At 41.7% G+C, this 19683-nt stretch overlaps 1 protein-coding gene across 5 annotated transcripts in view; it reads left to right on the forward strand.

Moving 5' to 3' along the window:
• DGKH (diacylglycerol kinase eta) overlaps nt 1–19683 on the forward strand; it is a 236050-nt gene that overhangs the window by 87808 nt on the left and 128559 nt on the right. The window lies entirely within an intron of this gene.

Here is a 19683-nt window from a genome sequence, read left to right on the forward strand (position 1 = left end):
TGTTCGCATTATGGTGGTGCTGGAAGGAGGAGAGAAAGAGCAAGAAACTGAAAATAATACCTAATAGAAAAAATAATGACCTCACCTGGTCATTGAAGATGAAGGAAGTAGACATACAAGTCCACGAAGCACAGAGTCCCAAACAAGATGAACCTCCCAATCCCCCCAGCAAGACACATTATAATTAAAATGGAAAATGTTAAAGACAAAGAGAATCTGAAAAGCAGCAAGGGAAAAGCAGTTAGTTACCTTAAAGAGAGCTCCCCTAAGACTGTCAGCTGACTTCTCAACAGACACTTTGCAGGCCAGAGGGATTGGCAAGAAATATTCAAAGTGATGAAAAACAAGGACCTACAACCAAGATTACCCAGCAAAGCTATCATGTAGAATCAAAGGACATACATTGCTCACAAAAATTAGGGGATCAGGGAACGTGCAGATACTCCAGTACTTTCAGCCTTTTGTCTAGTGCATTTTTACCAATGAAATAAAAGTTGGTTTTGCATCTCATTTGCATAATTAAACAACTTTCTTTGACTTGTTTGCTTTTCTGCTGTTCTTGTTTAATAAAAAAAAATCAAATGATTCTTTGTTTATCACTTCATATTCATTTTGGAATGTTCTCTAAGTTTTATGAGCAGTATATATAAAGCTTCCTAGACAAGAAAAAGCTAGAGTTATCACTACCAAACCAGTATTACATGAAATGTTAAAGGGTCTTCCTTAAGAAGAATAAAAAATAAAGATAAAAAACATGAACAATAAAATGGCAATAAATACATAGAACAGAAACAAATTCACAGAGGACCGTTTGACAGTTGCCAGGTGGGAGGAGGGCTCAGGTGATGGGTGGAAAAGGTGAATGGATTAAAAAGTATGAACTGGTTGTTACCGAATAGTCACGGGGATAAAGTACAGCAGAAGGAATACAATCAATAATATGCTAATAACTATGTATGGTGTCAGATGTGTATGAGGCCTATAATGATGATCACTTAGTAAGTTATATAATACCTAATTATTGGGTTGTACACCTGAAATTAATATAACATTGTACATCAACTGTAAAAAATAGTAAAATGTAACTAGATATTGTTAAAAATCCTTTCTAGAATCAAATCAAGTCTGATTTTATTAGCTCCATGAAAGTACACATTTTTATCTGTTTTATTTACTGCTTTATCTTCATTGCTTAGAATAGTTTCTGACATGTAGACACTAAATAAATATGTCTTAAATGAATGAAAACATGTAAAATACAACACATTTCATGTGTGAATAATCGAATCTCATATTTACTTCTCCATTTCACTTACAGAATTTTTTTTTTATTTCTTAGGCATCTGAGTGAAGTAGTCTTTATTCTCCTCACCTTTCTAGGGGAAATGCAGCGAGCAGAAGAGTCTTCCCTGGCTCTGTATAACCTCAGCAGATGCATCTCACGTGTGTGTAGGAAATCCTGTGTAATAAGGGTACCACACAAGTGGTGTGACCTAATAAGGCATCCAAGATGTAGGTCAGAATCTATGAATAGGAGAGGGAGAGGAAACATCCCATTTCATCCCAACAACCACAAAGATACCCACTTCTTTGAAAGCAGCTTTTCTCAAGTGGATTGAGTAGGTTGAAGAAGAAATAAAATAATTTGACTCTTAGGAAGAAATAATTAAACTCTCTACTGAAGACCAAGTGGATAACTTGACCTGTTTTATGATTTATTTTATTCTCATACTGTGATATAGTTTTTAGAATTCGTATACCACTGACAGTATTGAAAATGAGAGCGATAAGTTCTGAGAGGAAACGTCATCTTAGCACATTGCACTCTCCTGTGAGTCCATTATCTTTTACAAACAGGGCTTCGGGAGAGCAGCACACATGGATTGTCAGTGAGTGATCTGCGCTTGTTAGGGTGACACATTTGGAAAGGACGATATTTAGGGGTGAGTCACTGAAGGGGAAAGTCCTGAGGAAGAGTGTTCTGGGCCTGTGGAAAAACACTGAAATACAGTTTGCAAGATTGGAAAGTGTGTACTTTTTCAGCCAATGACAGGTAGACCAGTATGCCAGGCGCATAGCTGCAAGGTAGTGGGGATGGGAGCTGTATCTCGTGAGGTTACAAAAGCAATGAAAGTGTTGACAGTCAGTCAAGGGCCATAAATGCAGGTATTTTATTTAATTCTGTGGTTGATGAACAACGAAGACTCAGAACAGGGAAGTGATGGGATGATATCTACATCATGGGGAAATCATTTTGGAGGGAGGGAGTGTAGACAGTTAATCTGGGGGAGGGGCTAGTTTTGTGTATGTATTTTAATCGTCTTTGTCCATGTGATTTTCTTTTATGAAGAATGGGAAACAGTGTCCTGCTGAGGCCTGTCCCAGGAGGCCTGCATCCCCGTGCATAGTGGAACAACTGTGAGAACAGCTAATGGGAGGGTCTGGCCGCTTTGTTTTGGTTTGGAGACCTTGAGTGTGATGTCTCTTTGAGCTTGTGCTCCTGGGGAAAAGAATACCCGGTGCACACCTGCTGGGGGGACCACTACAGAAAGGTGCAGGTGCTGCGGTCCCTTTTTGGCCTGTGGGCTTGGAAGACAAGAGGTATTTGGTCCGTATTATCCAGCATAGTTCTCTGTGGGTTTCATCCCTTTAGTGGTTGCTGACCTTTGGTAAAGCCGTGGAGTGTTCTGTTTTGCCTCCACTTTATTACGGGCTTGTAAGAGTAGTTTACCACACTGGGGCCGAAGTTAAAAGGAAGCATTAACTCTCAATTGTGGGTTAGTGCCCCTGGCAGCTGGGCTAGCTGACCCAGCTCTGGTCGCCAGCAGGGGGTGTCTGCCCTGCTGGTCTTTCTGTTTTGCACGGAAGGGGATTCGCTAAGTCTGGGTGAGAAATAATGAAGTTATTGGGGCATTGACGGGAGAAACAGAAAGGAAGGCCAGATTGTGAAAACATTCTGATGGAAGACTAAAGAATTCAGGCGCGAGGGAGGATAAGAGATGGCTCGGGAGCTTGGGGTTTGTGTGCTTGGGAAAGTGCTGCTGCCCTTAACGGATGATGTCACAGCGCAAGGGGCAGGCCAGGCCTGGGGTGGCCTGAGTTCGTTTTGAATTCCAGGTAGGGAAAGTGACTTTTACTCAGTGTTGGCTCATGATTTACTGGAAGTTTCAGAATTTAAACCGAGGTTTTCTGAACCGGGTCACTGTTTTCTTCTGTTATACTAAATCATAAAAATGAGTAAGACGTGAAGTAAAATGTACTTGCTGAGTTTCAGGTGGGTGCAGTGGTGTCAGAGCAGCAGTGGTAAACGGGGCCGGAGTGGGAAATTGGGAATAAATATAGATTTTTTAGGAGTTATGTGTCTATTTGGAGAACATAATTAGAACAATGTGAAGGAACAGTGCACCCCGAGAGATTTGGCACAGAGGATATAATTGGAAATAGCCAAGGGCAGTTTTCTTGAAGGAACAGTGAAAGCAGCGCAGTAGGTCGAAGGAAAGGAAAGAAAGAGGCAGCAAGAAAAGTCTTTTTGCTGTTGTTTTAAAGGAGTTTTATAGTCATGAAGAATGTGTAGATTGTGACTTGTGATGTGATCAAGAGGTGAAAAACATTTTTACTTTTTGACATCAGGCATGCCAAGGGGAAAGAGTGGGTGGAGAGGAGACAATTACAGATGGGAGACAGAGGGAACAGTTCATGTGAGTGTAACAAACAAGCGGTAAGTACCATGGAGGCAGTGGGCACGGTGCTTTGTGCTGGGGCTACAAGGAGGAAGTCGGCAGGGTCCTGTTTGGGGAAAGTTTGCTGCCTAATAAAGGGCAGAGGCAGGAGTAATAGAGAAACAGCTAGTTTTATATTCCACCAATGTGTGAAATCATACAGGTCTTAGCTTTTCTGATTTACTTATTTCACTTAGCATCATGTTCTCAGGGTCCATCCATGTTGTCGCAAATAGCAGTATTTCTTAAAACTGGGCGTGGCCATAGACAAAAGTGAAGTGGTTATCAGAGAGAGTGGGGTGGGGAGGAGGGGAGCAAAGGGAGTCAAATACGGTACACGGTGATGGAAAGTGGTTAGACTGGCGGGTCGGCACACAGTGCAGTGTATGGTTCTGTGCTGTGGAGATGGGTACCAGAAGCCTGTGTGTTCCTATGGACCAACGTCACCCCATTTAATTTAATTTCTAAATAAAAAGGTTAAAAAAAACTAGTATCTACTGAGCATTACTTTGTCAGTACTTCACATGGGTTGACTTGTTTAGTCCTCACAATAAGTTAGTTATCACCATTTTATCTGCATTTTATTTTATTTTTTAAATTTTTATTTATTCATTTTAGAGAGGTGGCGGGGGGGGGGAGGAGGGTGGAGGAGCAGGAATCATCAACTCCCGTATGTGCCTTGACTGGGCAAGCCCAGGGTTTCAAACCGGCAATCTCAGCGTTCAACGCTTTATCCACTGCGCCACCACAGGTCAGGCCTTATCTGCATTTTACAGGACAGGAAACTCAGGCTCAGAAAGGTTTAATAATTTGCTCTAGGTCTTTGACACCTAGTCAGCAGAGGAACCGTTTGCACCCTGGCCACAGCTGTGCAGCATGTGAACACATTGTTACGGTCCAGTGCAGGGAGTGGGGGGAATGAAGAATGTACCGAGGCAGCAGGAAGGAGGGAGGAGTTCAGTTTTTCTGGCAGGGGAGAGAGTAAGGCAGGGAAGACCTCAGGAGGAATAGATAGATGGGGAGGCTGGATCCAGATAGAGGAACATACCGTCATGACCAACGTGTGGAACCCACGTGGGTGTAAGGTATGTATGTATGCGTTACTGTTTTTCTTAGTCATCTGCAGTCTTCCTCTCTGACCTTTTCTCTGCCCTGTCCTAATCACAGAGGATGATAGTCCCATTTAATTTTTCTCATTTCTGTGAACACTTAAGATGTTGTTCAATAATCTACTAGCAGTGAGTTATCCTTTTCAGGGTACCAATCCTGCCCATCAAAACCATCATTAGAGCACAGTTTGTGATTTAAGTATAACATATCAGTGTCTGCCTACCTATTTACTGTGAATTGGAATAATTCTAACTAAGAAATGCCTGTGCAGTCGGGACCCAAATAATCAATCTGTGGGGAAGAACTGGAGAATTTGAGAGGCAGATTATTGAAGATACAATTTAAGTTTCAGAAAATAAGCAGATATTTTGCATAGAATGGTTAATGGCCCTTCCGAGATAAATACAAAGGCCCACCTGAGTTCCTGGCTCAGAGAAACCTGAGCATCAGGCATAACACCACTCCCACCCTGTGGCCATGTGGTTGTAGTTCATTGTGTTTTGTGGAAACGTAGAAGCATCTCTGATGTGTATTCAGCATGTACATTTAGTAGCCTTTCATTTAGATAAGGGTATAATAGCATGTTATAAGATTATGTATATGTTATCTCTTTAATATTTACTATTAGAAAAATACATTTAGAAACTCCTAAGGAAGGAACACGGAGAAGAAGTTTAATTTTAGAAATTAACTGATTAAAAGTTCACAGAGCAACTACAATCTCAGGAAGGTAATTAAATCTATAGCTTTTCTCAGAATTATAAACAAAGTAATTTAGCAGTCATTAGATGGTTTATTGATATAGAGGGCAATTAGAATATGTTGGGTAATCGCCACGATTTTGCTTTAGAATGCATTAATTTATATTTAAATATGTGTTCCAAATATTAGAGCTTATAGTATTTCAGACAAAACGATGAAGATATTTTGAATCTATGCAGAGGTCTCAGAACACTGCACTGGGCCCGGGGAAGCCGGAGCACCTTTGCTCTCCTACTGTGCATACGTTCCCTCGATTTCTCGAGAGGCGGACTAATCTCTTCCCAGGGTTTGTGCCTGCTTCTTCAGCTTCTTCAGTTGCCTATTGCTCGACAGGCTGCATTCTTTCCTTGTTGGACAAGGGCGGGGTCCTAGGAGTTGTGGTGGAAAGCCCTTTCTGTCACATGGCAGGATGAGAACTGCAGAACCACAGACCCATTTGCAGAGTATTATGCTGCACTTGACCTAACACGCACTCGTATGCACAGTACTAGAGCGCATGCGCTGCCAGCGCAGGACAATGACCAGGCTGATATGTAGATCCCAGACCTGAATTCTTTGTATGTGTGTTACATGTAAAAGTAAACAATTATTTCTGAAGTTTACAAAAAAACAATAGTGGTTATAAATGAATAAAAACAAAAGTGTTTCACAGACTTCCAGAATATTAAATGCCAAGATTGTTGTATGAATATTAAATGGCATTGCATTAAATGCACATAATCATCGTGCTTTGTAGTTTTCGGGCTGTATTTCTTGGAACTGTAGAACTCCTTAGAGGTACTCCAGAATGGAGAGGCTCAGTGAGTCAGGTCCTGGACTATCTTTTAAAAGTGCCTTGCCATATATTCTCTGATTATTCTTATAAATAAGTCTTCTTCAAACGGCAGTTTATAAAAGGGGAAATGTTTTGTGATATAAATTACAACGTGCTAGAATCACTGTTGCATTATTATGAAAACTGATCTCAGAAACACACCCTATCTCCATTCTTCTGTAAGCCAGGATATCCGCTTTGACTGCATTGTCTTCTGGCTCTGTCTGAAACATCCTTTCCTTGCCCCACCTCCCACCGTCATTCCTCTGCCAGAGCTGCTTTCTCGGTGGGTCAGGCGGTGCCGGCACAGGTTGTGGGGGCGGTTCAGGCTGGAGGCCATGAAGGAAGGGTTCTGAAGAAGCAGCCCCTAGGGCTGCTCTTCTTTATCTGCCCCTTTCCCACATTTCCTAGTCCGTGGTCATGTCCTGTACAAATCCCAGGTCTTCATTGCCTTACCCAGAAGTCTTATTCTGGTTGTCTTCTGCATGTCAAAACTGTTTTTTTGGTGTGTTTTTTTCCCTCTGAATAATAGTTGAGAATGTTTGGTTCCTTGTGGGCAGCTAGCTCTCAAGAGGAAAAAGGGAAGAGTGTGAGTGAGCAGGCACACAGTTTTTAGACCCGATCTACTACCCCCACCTCCCGTGGAGTAGAGCCTGTGGCGTGGACTGAGCCTAGGAGCAGCATGTTAATGGGGTTCCCCACACAGAAAAACCTTTTGAGTTTGTAGTGATACAGTACCTCCCTAAAGATGTGTTTTGGGAAGATTCTTACCAAATTTTTTAAATGCTCAGAGCCAGATAAGAACAAATGGTTAGACAGATTAATACCAATTAAAGGTGAATGAAAAAAACAAACGAACATCCGAAGTGCTGAATTATCTTTTTAAAGGACTTATGCAAATTATTATACTTGTTAATTTTTATTTTACAAATTACTATTTGTAATGTTGCTGAGAGTGTTTATTAAGCCTAGATGACAGTTACAGTCGTAAAAGAGATTTTCATAAGTGCAGGTTCCTTTGCCCTGCACTGGATGTGTTGTATCAAAACCTCCCAGATGGGCCCTGGCCGGTTGGCTCAGTAGTAGAGCGTCGGCCTGGCGTGCAGGGGACCCGGGTTCAATTCCCGGCCAGGGCACATAGGAGAAGCGCCCATTTGCTTTTCCACCCCCCCTTCCTCTCTGTCTCTCTCTTCCCCTCCCGCAGCGAGGCTCCATTGGAGCAAAGATGGCCCGGGCGCTGGGGATGGCTCCTTGGCCTCTGCCCCAGGCGCTAGAGTGGCTCTGGTTACGGCAGAGCGATGCCCCGGAGGGGCAGAGTGTCGCCCCCTGGTGGGCGTGCAGGGTGGATCCCGGTCGGGCGCATGCGGGAGTCTGTCTGACTGTCTTTCCCCATTTCCAGCTTCAGAAAAAAAACACAAAAAACAAAACAAAACAAAACCTCCCAGATGAACTGAGGCTGTTAATGTCTATAAGGTTCTCCATGTGGTTCAAATGGCTAGCCAGCTTTTAGAACAACTGGTATATTTCACAAAGCTTAATGTAATATATATTTATTTCAATGAAGAGCTCAGATTTGATTTTGAGAAATTCGTGGTAGGACAGAATTCAGAAGGGGAAAGAAAGATACATGGCACAAGCAGCCAAGGGGCCTGGAACCAAGAAGAACTGATGGGAAATTTTGGTGGAAAAGCCATGTTTGCAGCAATTTAACAGGTGGATCTAAAGAGATTGATGACTCAATCAGAATGAGATCAAATGGCCTTCCTTTCAAAGCCATAAGATGAGGGACAGTAATCATTCCTACAAGTTCTGGCATGCTGTGGAGACAAGCAGTATTTTATTTTATAATTTCACAAACATATATAGAAAAGCTAATTTTAAAAGTGCTGTAGACTGACCAGGTGGTGGCACAGTGGATAGAGCATTAGACTGGGATGCAGAGGACCCAGGTTCGAAACTCTGAGTTCACCGGCTTGAGCGCAGGCTCATCTGGCTTGAGTGAAGGTTCACCAGCTTGAGCACGCAGTCACTGGCATGAGTGTGGAATCATAGACATGACCCCATGGTCATTGACTTGAGCCCAAAGGTTGCTGGCTTGAAGCCCAAGGTCACTGGCTTGAGCAAGGGGTCACTCACTCTGCTGTACACCCCCCCTCCAGTCAAGGCACATTTGAGAAAGCAATCAATGAACAACTAAGGAGCCGCAATGAAGAATTGATGCTTCTCATCTCTCTCCCTTCCTATCTGTCCCTATCTGCCCCTCTCTCTGTCTCTCTGTCTCTGTTACAAAAAATAAAAAGTAGTGCTCTTATGATAAGGAGACACAATACACACATTAAAGTGCACACTTATGATGAAAGTAGGGCCAGATGCAGATGTGTGGTTCGTGTTTGACCACATTTCAAGTCAAATTATGTAGTTCAACTGTTGGAAAAAATATGGGAAGATAGAAAATCTGTCATAAATAATAGTTGATTTACACTTTTTATAGGCATATCTGCCTGTGTACCACCCGAATATGATATTAATGCTGATGGTATAGATGAACTCCCTTAATAATGACGAAGTGGTAGTGGGTAAAAACAGAATAGTTTTCCATTTGGAGGGATAAAAAGCAGAATAGTCAATCAATACTTTTGATTTTGTTATAGTAATATGTTATAGTAATTAAATATATAGAAATACAGAAAAACATGGAAGATACATAAAAGTAATTAAGATATATTAAAATCAATTAAGGAAATAAAGTTATGCCATCTGGATAGGAATTAATATAGTGTGTACAAATACGATAAACAGATTCTGACTTTCTAGCAGGGCCCAGTTAGTGTGTGTGTGAAGTTATACATAGGTAAGAAGTGACTTGATGTCATAACTCTAAGTTAACATAAACAAGAAGCTTCCCTAGGAACACCTTAATAGTGGCTTGATGTAGCATTTCATTAGATTAACATAAAAAGGGCTTCCTGGGAGGAACTCTCAAAAAGGTGGTTGAGATGATAATGCTGTAGATTGACACCTGTTAAAAGGCTCTGGCCAGAAAAGTACTAAAGCTAAGGGACCCCCCTGCTGCTGTAGTTGCCCAGACTCCAACATGAACGTGGACTGTCTCCACGCCACTCTGAGCTCTAACCAAAGACAGCCGAGAGGAGCACGCCGACGGGGCCCCCTTAAGCTGTACCCAGGCACACCAAAAGGATTTGTGAGTAATAAACTGCCTGTGTGATTCTTGCAACTAACTTGTGTGTCGGTTGTGTCTTTCCTCTGGTAGCAATTAGTGTTGGCACTGATAAGCAGAATCCTCATAGCTGCCTCAAGAGTAGTCTCAAAGAGGCTGCCAGCCTTGCTGTTAAGCAAGAGTGTCCTACTGTGCGGGGAAGTAGAATCAGGAAAGCCTGCAGGGGTCTTCAAACTTTTTATAAAAACCGCCCACTTTTGCAGTGCTAGTCAACCTGGTCCCTACCACGCAACCAAACAGCACTGCGATTGGCCCACCATGAAAGCTGGACCGCCCATTAGTGGGCGGTAGGGACCAGGTTGACCAGCACTGCAAAAGTGGGCAGTTTTTATAAAAAGTTTGACAACCCCTGATAGAGCTTGGGCTGTACTGGGACAGATTTCTACAGGGACGTTGGCAAATGAGAAAGAGGTGGCCACAAAATAAGCTGCCCTGAGTCCCTTTCTCAGAATGCTGTCGAGTTTCCTGCCCAGGATCTTATGATCGTCTACAGTTCAAGATTCCCTCAAAAGACATTTCAATGCTCTATTTGAATGTCAGTCTTCATTAATTCATTTGCACAGTGAATAATCATTAAAAGCTCTCCTCTGTGCTAGGTGGGAGCTCATATTCCCATTGAACTCACAGGCTATATGGGGAAATATATCAGTTTTGGGCTAATTGAATTTTGAGATGCCAGTGAGCTTTAAATGGGATTACTATTTTCTAATTCTCACTGGTGAACAAGAGGATATTCTTTTTTTTTTTTTTTAATTATAATTTTATTTTTTTAATGGGACGACATCAATAAATCAGGTTACATATATTCAAAGATCAACAAGTCCAGGTTATCTTGTCTTTCAATTATGTTGCATACCCATCACCCAAAGTCAGATTGTCCTCTGTCACCTTCTATCTAGTTTTCTTTGTGCCCCTCTCCCTCCCCCTTTCCCTCTCCCTTTCCCCCCTCCCCCCGTAACCACCACACTCTTATCAATGTCTCTTAGTTTCACTTTTATGTCCCACCTACGTATGGAATAATGCAGTTCCTGGTTTTTTCTGATTTACTTATTTCACTTCGTATTATGTTATCAAGATCCCACCATTTTGCTGTAAATGATCCGATGTCATCATTTCTTATGGCTGAGTAGTATTCCATAGTGTATATGTGCCACATCTTCTTTATCCAGTCGTCTATTGACGGGCTTTTTGGTTGTTTCCATGTCCTGGCCACTGTGAACAATGCTGCAATGAACATGGGGCTGCATGTGTCTTTACGTATCAATGTTTCTGAGTTTTTGGGGTATATACCCAGTAGAGGGATTGCTGGATCATAAGGTAGTTCTATTTTCAGTTTTTTGAGGAACCACCATACTTTCTTCCATAATGGTTGTACTACTTTACATTCCCACCAACAGTGTATGAGGGTTCCTTTTTCTCCACAACCTCTCCAACATTTGCTATTACCTGTCTTGTTAATAATAGCTAATCTAACAGGTGTGAGGTGGTATCTCATTGCAGTTTTGATTTGCATTTCTCTAATAGCTAAAGAAGATGAGCATCTTTTCATATATCTGTTGGCCATTTGTACTTCCTCCTGGGAGAAGTGTCTGTTCATGTCCTCTTCCCATTTTTTTATTGGATTGTTTGTTTGTTTGTTGTTGAGTTTTATGAGTTCTTTGTATATTTTGGATATTAGGCCCTTATCTGAGCTGTTGTTTGAAAATATCATTTCCCATTTAGTTGGCTTTCTGTTTATTTTGTTATCAGTTTCTCTTGCTGAGCAAAAACTTCTTAGTCTGATGTAGTCCCATTCATTAATTTTTGCCTTCACTTCTCTTGCCATTGGAGTCAAATTCGTAAAATGCTCTTTAAAACCCAGGTCCATGAGTTTAGTACCTATGTCTTCTTCTATGTACTTTATTGTTTCAGATCTTATGTTTAGATCTTTGATCCATTTTGAGTTAATTTTAGTACAGGGGAACAAACTGTAGTCGAGTTTCATTCTTTTGCATGTGGCTTTCCAGTTTTCCCAGCACCATTTATTGAAGAGGCTTTCTTTTCTCCATTGTATGTCAAGAGGATATTCTAAGAAGTAAAATAATATATTGCAGTTGCAAGCTCTGATCCATTATTATATCAATACAATTTCATGATTGATTTCTGTTCTTGTGTTTAGGTGTTTAGAAAACTTTACACATATTGTGACTGTATACTTTATGTGGTTATATGCAGTCTTTGTTTGACAGTTCCTCTATGAGCATTGGGCCATTGTTCAGAAATGTTCTCTCTCTTTTTTAACTTGGGTTAGTCCCATTTACACCTTTTCCCAAAGTACGACTTGGTAAGAGTTCCTTACTTATGGTACTTCATATTTATGTGTGTAAAGGCAGAAGCCACGGCCTTGGCCACTATCACAGCAGTCCGGCCCATGCAGGTTCCCATTGGATTCGGACAGTCGGTAAAGAAACAACAGAGCCACAAACTGGTGGGCCATAGTCTTTAATTCTAGCTTGTACCCAGCAGACAAGTAAAAATACACACTGGGCTCCAAAACCCACTCACATGCAGTGCTCACAAAGCCACTGACTTATCTGAGTTTCCTAGAATCAAAGGTTTCTAGCTCACCAGCCTTATTCTCCTCAGTTCCCCATCTCCTTCCTTATCCCAGATACAAACTCTACACAAACTGGTTTTTCACTCAGTACTCCGCCATCTTGGCTGCTTCCCCTGGCCACATGGCCTCTTTCTGCTCTCTGCTCTGCTCCCTCTGCTCTCTCATGCTAATCATCCCAGGAACCAAGAGAGCAAGCTCTCATTCTGCCCCCATTTTATAGTGTAGAAATCCAAACCTTTAATCCAATATACAAAACAGGGAAGTCTCTAATACAAAGTCACTTCTCTGAGACATGATTGGATTGTACTGCCCCTACATCAAAAAGGGTAGGAAAGGCTTAATCCCAAAACCAAGCCCCAGGCTACAAACACATTAATATCACCTGGGCAACGGCCTCCACGTGGGCAGCGCCACTTTAATAAAGTGAGCATAATACATTTTATCTGCCCAACAATGTGGCATTTGGGAGTTTATGAAAGATATTTACACATTTTGTTTCATGCTGGCAACTTGAGGAGCACAGGGCGTGTGATATTTATCCTCACCTTTCGGGTGGGGAAACTTAGATTTATAGATGTTTTATTTGTTTGAAGTCACACAGCTAGTAAATGGTGGAGTCAGATGTGGAACCCAACTTGGGGCTCTTTTTAGGGCGGGTCCATTTCTGTTACACTTTCTGCCATTATATTTTCTTGCTAGGAAGAAACATTGTAATACTTTTCTCTATTAAATTCTTCCAGTTCTTTTCAAAGAAAAAGTGTTTCAATGCTTTTAATTTTTTTTTGTTTTCTTATTAGTTAATATATTAATTAGCATGTATTAATTATTTACTTAGTATCAGGTACATGGCCATCTTTAGGATGCAAAAATAAATAAAAAGAGAAGAGAGACCCAGATTTTTAAAAATCTCTATACTGGCCCTGGCTGGTTTGCTCAGTGGTAGAGCGTCAGCCTGGCATGCAGGAGTCCCGGGTTCGATTCCCAGCCAGGGCACACAGGAGAAGCGCCCATCAGCTTCTCCACCTCTCCCCCTCTCCTTCCTCTCTGTCTCTCTTTTCCCCTCCTGCAGCCAAGGCTCCATTGGAGCAAAGTTGGCCCGGGTGCTGAGGATGGCTCCATGGCCTCTGTCTCAGGCGCTAGAATGGCCCTGGTTGCAACAGAGCAATGACCCATATGGGCAGAGCATCGCCCCCTGGTGGGCATGCCGGGTGGATCCTGGTTGGGTGCATGCGGGAGTCTGTCTGACTGCCTTCCCGTTTCCAACTTTAGAAAAATACAAAAAAAAAAATCTCTATACATTATGATTAATACTGTAAATCACATATGAGCATGGTGCTGAGGGTGTGCTGGTGGCCTGACCTTTGAAGGGTGTTTGATGGGGTGGGGGAGTTACAAGAAGCAGCATTATTATGATTTTTACATAATATACATGATATAGTACATACTAGATTACATAATATACATAACCTATTATGTATACATAATATTTAAACGTATATTATATATACATAAAATTTTACGTAATATGCCTAACACTGGAGGATGTGGGGTCAGCAGGTCTTTCTCTTCTACTTGCCTGCCCAGTGAACTGAGGAGGACTGCTGAAGACGAAGCTGCTACAGAGGTGGAGGGAGGGTCCGTGTGCCCGCTAGCAAGTCTGGGACTACACTGTGATAGGAAGCTCGTGGGCTTCAAATCAGAATTTGGTGGGATTACATCTGTTCCTCAGGGACATTTCTGTCCATAGTGGGAAGAGGGACCAGTGGTGGGAATGACTGACGGCATGGAGAGAACGTTCAGAGAACAGTTGGGTTCCAGGGAGTTGGAGGAGCTTGAACTAAGGCAAGGTCCAAGGAGTGGAAAGGGATGGGTTGAAGAGATAGGAACTGTATATGGCAAAGAAAAATTCTCTGTTTGGAAAGATGGAGTAAAAAGTAATTAATAGAGATAGGAAAGAAGTGATAACATACAAAATATAGAGTGTTAAATATTTCCTTGTCTCATGTCTTAGTCTGCTTTAGCACACCTGCATAAAGCTAACAAAAATACCATAAAATGAGTAGCTTAAATAACAAATATTTATTTCTCATAGTTTGGGAGGCTGTGAAGTCCAAGATCAAGGCACCAGCAGACTTGGTGTCTGGTAAAGACTTGCTTCCTGGTTCGTAGATAGCTGCCTCATATATTCTCACACGATGGAAAGGCAAGAGAACTCTCTGGTCCATTTTATAAGGACAGTAATCCTAATCATGAGGACTCTCCCTCATGACATAATCACCTTCCAAAGGCTCCACCTCCTCAAATCATCAAAGTGGGGTTTAGGGTTTTAATTATGGAGGACACAAACATTTAGTCCATAACAACCCACCTTTGCCATCACAATAGATTCCATTCCCATTCCCTAGGAGATAACTTAAGGGTCACGTTGGAACAATACTAGGGGAAAGAAGAGATTCTTCTGGAATTTTTGAAGGCATCTGTAAAAGACAAGTCATTACTGACATTTCTACTGCATTATAACAAGCTTCTCAGCATACCTATTTGATGGCTAAAAATAGCCAACAGGTGAAAATGCATAATTTATCAGATAAGTCAGGCAGTAACTCATTTTTCAAAGATTCTTAGCTTTACAAAAGGCCGCACTGAATGGCTGTTTGTAAAGTTACACTCTCCTCAGGACCTTAAAGTAGTATTCCTTCTGAGTAACTTCAACTTGTGACACAGAAACTTTCTGAAATTTTAGGGGAAATCCCAGAGTGCCTGTGTGTGTTTAATTTAAAAGAGAAATTACTTTTGTTTGTTCTAAGCAAGGGGTGTGAGATGAGCAGTTCCGGGGCTTTAAGAAAGTTAACCAAAAACGGTCTCAGAAAGCCAGCTAAATAAGAGATCTTTCAGCTTAAAACTTACTGAAATTGTTTTCTTTGAAAGCCAAGTTCATTTAACTTTTTTTTGTGTGTGTGTGACAGAGACAGAGAAAGGGACAGATAGAGACAGACAGGAAGGGAGAGAGATGAGAAGCATCAGTTCTTCATTGAGGCACTTTAATTGTTCATTGACTGCTTTCTCATATGTACGTTGACCATGGGGGGCTACAGCAGAGTGAATGACCCCTTGCTCAAGCCAGTGACCTTGGGCTCAGCAACTTTTGGGCTCAAACAAGCTACCCCACACTCATGCTGGTAAGCCTTCACTCGAGCTGGATGAGCCCATGCTCAAGTCGACAACCTCAGGTATTCAAACCTGGTCCTCCGCATCCTGACACTCTCTCCACTGTGTCACCACCTGTTCAGGCAACTTTTTGTTTTTAATATTTGCAAACTGGGTTATCAGATTTCATTGAAGTCTATATAGTTTAACTGATTTTTCATAAGAGATAATACTAAACTAATATCTGCCAGATTTTATGACTAAATGGCTGTTACATGTAAATGTTTCTAAATTCTTTTTTGAGGAAGAGGGGAGTTTATCCCTTCTTGCAGAGATTGTGAACAAAATAGAATTAATAAATCCATAAATTTAATACTTAATTTTAATAGATTTATAAGTAATAACTTTCTTATATCTTACTAATTTCAAATTTTTATTCTAACTGAATATTAATATTGAATGCAATAAGTACTATGATGTTAAAGAATGATTCCTTGTTTTATCACTTAGCATACTCATGATTTCGAGATTTTGGAGCCACATATGTTTTTCTGTGAACCACACTCATGCTTTTGCAAATTAATCATTTTTTTTTGCTATGCTCCTTCTTTTATAAAGAGTGTTTGTTTAAATAACCATATATAAACAGAAGTTTATTTTGAGGATTAAGTTTCATGTGAATAACTGCCTTTTTTAAAAAAAAATCTTTTGAATCACATCTCTTAGAGGAAAGCAAGCTAGCCTCAGAATGTGTTTTTTATTTTTTTCTTCAAGAATTTAAAATGAACTGTTTGTGTATTACAACATAGAGAAGTTTGTAAATTCATGGAGATAAGGACTCTATCTTATATATCTTTGTATTCCCCACAGCCTCACACAATGCAGATTAATCCATGCTTATGCTAGATTTCTCTCTTTTTTTTTTTATAGGAACAGAGAAAGAGTCAGAGAGAGGGATAGACAGGGACAGACAGGAATGAAGAGAGATGAGAAGCATCAATCATCAGTTTTTAGTTGCGACACCTTAGTTGTTCATTGATTGCTTTCTCATATGTGCCTTGACCGCGGGCCTTCAGCAGCAGATCAAGTAACCCCTTGCTCGAGCCAGCGACCTTGAGTCCAAGCTGGTGAGCTTTGCTCAAACCAGATGAGCCCGCACTCAAGCTGGCAACCTTGGGGTCTCGAACCTGGGTCCTTTGCATCCCAGTTCGATGCTCTATCCACTGTGCCACCACCTGGTCAGGCATGCTTATGCTAGATTTAAAGAACATCAAGTTAGTAGAAAAAAAATTATTTGCTTTGAGAGTGATTATGCAAAGAATTGTCTCTAAATTAGCAATATTCTTAAAGTCAGGGTAGATATTTTCCTCTCTCTTCCCACCCCCTCACCCAGAGCACGTACCCAGAGGCACAACATCTCTGTGCATTCTGTCTGCTGGTTTTCATACATGTGAAAAGAAGCAGTCTCAGACCTGCTGAATGCTGAAAACTGTAAAATAAGTTCCAGCCACAATCTCCTGTTTTCTTATTCTTTCATACTTCTAAATAGAAAGTTACTTTACCATTTTACACTTTATCTGAAAATTGTTTGTTTCAACACTTATGGAGGCCCCAGGGTGTCAGCTAATGTGTTAGACGGGTGATGTTATTAAAAGTAGGCAAGCTGCCCTTTGCCTTAAGAATGTCACGGCATGGAAAGCAGTGCTATTCAGTGTCAGAGGTGCTGTGATACAAATAGGATAAGGGCGCCTTAGAGAGACAAAGATGGGGGTGTTCACTTCTTTCAAGGGGGTCAGAAGCCTTCACAGAGGCAGTGGCACTGGATCCAAATGGAAATGAACGGGAGCTTCCAAGACAGGCAGGTGGAGGAGAGCACAGGGAAGGGCAGACGGAGAGCGTGGGCAGGGACCTGCCTGAGGCTGGAGAGCTTGATGCGGAACTCTTCTGTGCTAGCTACAGAACTCGGCACTCTATGCTGTCAGCAGTCAGGCACTAATGAAGGACTTGGAACTGCGGCATAATATAATCAGGTCTTTATTTTAGAAAATTGCTCTAATCACGTAGAGAATGAAGTAGCTTATTTATGCTTTCTTAAAAGCAATGCTTAAAGAACACAAATAGGCCAAACATTAAATTTTCTTCCTCACTGCCTTGAACAGAATTTTACAAAAATCACAATACACTGACTTCTGTAATTTGGATCTCCAGATGATCTTTGGATGAGTTGTATTTTGATAGCCTCCCAGTACTTTGTGTTTGGGTGTAAGGACCATAGGCTCCCTGCTCAGGGCAGCACTGCTGCAGCCGGGCGGCAGGGAGCCCTTCCCCACGCCCATTCCTGCCCAGTCTTCCGCATGGAGTTGCCCAAGCCAAACACTGAGACTTCCCTGGGTCCTTTTCTCTCTCTCATCCTTCACGCCTTCCACCAAGTTCAATAGATTCTGCCTCCAAAATAACATCCCACATTGCTCTACTCCTGTCCGTGTCCGTGATGCTTCAACTTAGTGTGAGCGTCTCCCTTTCTCCCTTGGCCTGTGGCAGCAGCCTCCTCAGGGCTCCCCACTTCCTTTCTCACCCGTCTCCCATTCTCACTCTCGGCTTCAACCAGTTCACGAGCTTTTTGCACTTAGACTGAAAAAGCCAGCCACTCTTGGCTCCTGTCTCCCTCAGCTTCGTCTCTCCACACTCTCCTCCTTTCTCCCTCAGCTTCGTCTCTCCACACTCGCCTCCAGCTCCAGCTGTTCCGAGCCCTACAGCGGCCTGGGAATGCTTTCTTCTTCAGGAAGCTCTTTAGAATTCAGGGCCTGGCAGATACTCCTCGAAGATAATAGCGTAATGATATCATAATAACACTTTCTGCCATTTTTTGAATGTTTTCTGTCACCCAGACAGAGCAGGTGCCCTCCAGGCATTCTCTTTTAAGTAAATTAGCTGCAACACCTTGTGAAGTTGGCATGACCATCTCCGTGTTTTCGGAGAGGACTCCGGGGCACAGTGAGCGGGAGGGACTTATGCAGGTTCATGTTGTCAGTGTGTGGAAGAGCTTGTCTTGAAATCTGTCTGTATCCAAATCCAGCTCTTTGGTACCGAAGTTTCAGAGGTACTTTATCATTAAATTTTAGTGACCGCTCATCAATTCCTGGAAGACAATCTTAGAGCAAGCTATAGAGAAAAATCTCTTACTGAAATTGAAAGTAAACATTAGCATAAGTGCCTTAGTGGCGACAGCAAACTTTGCTTAATAGTTTGTGTTTTGTTGATAATAAAAGAGTCAGTGGGCCTCTTCCAGCCACATCTCCTGCTGCTTCCCCTCGTAAGCCCTAGACTAAATTTATAACTGAAAGCTTTTTGAAGACTTCCCCAAATCCATGCAGTTTTAAACCTTTCTAGTTTTGCATACACCTAAAATACCCTTCTTCATCCCTTGTCATGCTGATAAACTCCTTCAAGACCCAGGAGGGCTCTCCACGGGGAGGACTTTGACTCTCCCTGAAGCAGAGCTGATGATTCCTTTCCTGCACTGCCTTGCACAAAGCTGTGAACATGTGTTTGTTACAGTAACATGTACCATTAGCTGTATGTTATTCATGACCACGTGCTATGTGCCATGCATGAGTCCTTTACATGTTTTTAATTCATTTCTCACAACAACCCTAGAAGTTGTCTCATTTTATAGATGAATAAATAAAGGCATCAGAAAGTTTAGTAACTTGTTTAAAATCATCCAGCTAATAAGTGGTGGCACCAGGAGTTGAATACAAGATTTTTGGCTCCAGAGCCCATGCTTTTCTGTTTTGCTTTTTTTGAAATTTATTTCAATTACAGTTGACATACAGTATTATCTTCATTTCAGGTGCGCAACATTGTGATTAGACATTTATATGCCTTACGAGGTGATCACCCTCATAAGTCTAGTGTCCACCTCACACCATAGGTCCTACAGTATTGTTGACTATATTCATGATGGTTGCCAGATAGGAGGGGGTAGAGGGGATGGGTGAAAAAGGTGAAAGAAGTACAAATTGCCAGTTATGAAAATAGGCATGGGGATGTAAAACCCATGCCTTTTTATATTATTGTATCATACTACACCTCTACACCTCTACGCTTTTCACCATTTATTACGTATTTAGTGTATACAAGTCACTGTATGCATCACACTGTATTGTGAGTATTAGTTTTGTTGTTGTTTTTGTTTGTTTGTTTGTTTTCTTTGTATTTTTCTGAAGCTGGAAATGGGGAGGCAGTCAGACAGACTCCCACATGCGCCTGACCGGGATCCACCTGGCACACCCAC

Source organism: Saccopteryx bilineata, chromosome 6 (assembly GCF_036850765.1).
Source record: "Saccopteryx bilineata isolate mSacBil1 chromosome 6, mSacBil1_pri_phased_curated, whole genome shotgun sequence".
Classification (NCBI taxonomy): domain Eukaryota; kingdom Metazoa; phylum Chordata; class Mammalia; order Chiroptera; family Emballonuridae; genus Saccopteryx; species Saccopteryx bilineata.